Source organism: Plecotus auritus, assembly GCF_963455305.1.
Source record: "Plecotus auritus genome assembly, chromosome: 7".
Taxonomy (NCBI): domain Eukaryota; kingdom Metazoa; phylum Chordata; class Mammalia; order Chiroptera; family Vespertilionidae; genus Plecotus; species Plecotus auritus.
The window spans coordinates 16,330,167-16,332,555 of record NC_137774.1 but is presented as its reverse complement, the minus strand read 5'-3'; the positions used below and the strand labels follow the sequence as shown (position 1 = coordinate 16,332,555).

Below are 2,389 nucleotides of genomic sequence, written 5' to 3'. Positions count from 1 at the left end.
ACCGCAGGCCAATAAAATCCATCTCTGGGGGTGAGGCAGAGCATAAATGTATGCATCAAGCAGCATTAATTTCCCCATGTGATTCTGACATCTAGCTACGGTTGAGAAAATCCTGGGACAGCAGTTTAGTTCCAAACTGGCCAGAGGAGCCTGACCAGAGAGTGTAAGACACATAAAGAATGTGTCTGTCAGAAGGCACAGAAAAGGAGCATTACAGAGCCTGCCATGGCAGTGCCAATCTGACCATGTCTGGAGCAGAAGACCTGGCCCAAGGCCAGGACAGACCAGCCCCAGAGGACACTAGCCATGCAGATGGAGGCACTGGACCCTATCAACCCTATCTCATGACCAACTGCTAATTCTGATTCACAACTCAACCGGTCAGCTTCCCACCGCACCTGGGTCATGGGAAGAAATGGGCAAATCAGTTATATCTCTTGTGTAAATGAACTAGTGGGTATTCTGATAATAATTGGTTTTGCTTGACAATTACTATAAAATTAGGATTAGCCTTTATTGTTACTTTGGTAAATTTAGATCTTCCCTGAAAGACAATCTCCCTTGGGGAGCTTGATGAATCTGGTTTCTGATTTAGGCCCCTCTCTTGGACTGTGGTTAATGCACCAAGAAACCATCGTGTGGTATCCTAGAGACAGCCAGACTCTCCTGATACAACCCACACCGACCTCTCCATGGACTTCACATCTAACTTCCTGAGCAGACTCATTATAAGCAAATTCCCACCTTCATTCCCCTCCCCTCCCCCAAAGTTTTTCCTTGGCCAACTGGAATTGTAAATTTTCCGAGCTCCCCACTCTCTGGAGCACATTGGGTTGTTCACGCTGAGTTTGCACATCCTGCCATCCTGATGCCCTGAACGCCAGACTGTCTTGACCCTATGCCCTTCCCCAAACAGGCTGTCCCCATCCACGCATGCCTTTGCACATCCACTTTCGTCCTTATTTCCTCTGGTTCCTTCCTCTTTCCCCTTCCTCCCTCTTCATCTTGTGATGCCTTATTCATCCTCTAAAACCCAACTCAAAGATCACCCACCCCCACCTTTCTCTGCTCATTGCTTTGTTCTCTCTGCTCCCTTAGTACTTCAGTATATGTGCTGCCGAAGCAAGCATTCCCTTGGTACTTTAAACAAAACTCTACAATGGAGGTTCACACACCAAACTCAAGTTCATTGCCACCTCCCCATCATGTCGCCCACAGGCCTCCTGTGCCCACCATGATCTCCATTCAGCAGCTGGTAGGAAGATGGCTCTTGGTGGAGAACAAAGGCTTCACCGAGTACATGAGGGAACTAGGCGTGGGAATGGGTACCATGGCCAAGCCAGACTGTCATCACTTCTGATGGCCAAAACCTCACGGTAAAAACTGAGAGCACATTAAAGGTGACACAGTTCTCATGCAACCTGAGAGAAAAGTTTGAAGAAACTACAGCTGATGACAGAAAAACTCAGGCCACCTGAAACTTTGTAAACAGTGCATTGGGCCAACATCAGGAATGGGACGGGAAGGAAAGTACCAGAACGAGAAGATTGGAAGGCGGAAGTTAGTGGTGGAATGTGTGGTGGAACAATGTCAGCTGTACTTGGATCTATGAAAAAGTGGAGTAAAAATTCCAACATCCTTCCGGACAGGAATTAGCCAGGAGGATAAACAAGCTCAATTCAAGCATGCCTTCCCCCCCCCACATACACTGCCCCCCCCCATTTCTGTGTTCAGTTTTCTATCACAATCATTTTATATGCAACTACTTCTGAGTGTTGGTTTAATTGGGATTGACCCCTTGGTTAGTAAATAAATGTGTTTATGCTTAAAAAAAAAAAAAAAAAAAAGGTCGAAGAAAGTCCAAAGATCCTGAGTGAAAAAATCACCCTGGCTGCACAGGTTAAGCCAGGACATGGGGTCAAAGGTCAACACTGACACGCTGAGCCCAAGCAATTCCTCTCCAAATGAAACCTGCACTGCTGGAACCCAGCCAAGGTTGTAGGAAGGAGAACATAGGACAGACAGATGACAGGTCTGTAAATCAGTTCCCCATGCTTGGCTTTCCCTGAAACAGGCAATCGGGGCCCAGAGCCTGGGACAGACTCAAGAGGACGTAGTGTGGGAGGGTTAGAAGCATAGGCTGGGCATTAGACCCCAAAATGCTATAGAATTTGGCATGTATGTTTTCCTCATTGTACAATGTGGTATAATGATTTCTGGAGCCAGATTCTGGGGTTTGAACCTGACATGTGTGACCTTGGGCAACTTAGTTAACTTCTCTGGGCCTCACTTTCATTACCTGTAAAATGGAGGCAGTATAAAATCTATATCAGGGTTTTTATGGGGATTAATATGTGTAATTTTACAAGTCTAGTTCTTAGAGTATAGT

At 46.3% G+C, this 2,389-nt stretch overlaps 1 pseudogene across 1 annotated transcript; it reads left to right on the top strand.

Annotated features, from left to right (window-relative positions):
• The first annotated feature begins 1,234 nt into the window (after positions 1–1,234).
• Positions 1,235–1,625, top strand: LOC308253615 (fatty acid-binding protein 5-like; annotated as a pseudogene). The gene has a single exon. The product of its transcript is annotated as a fatty acid-binding protein 5-like (transcript).
• The last annotated feature ends 764 nt before the right edge of the window (positions 1,626–2,389 follow it).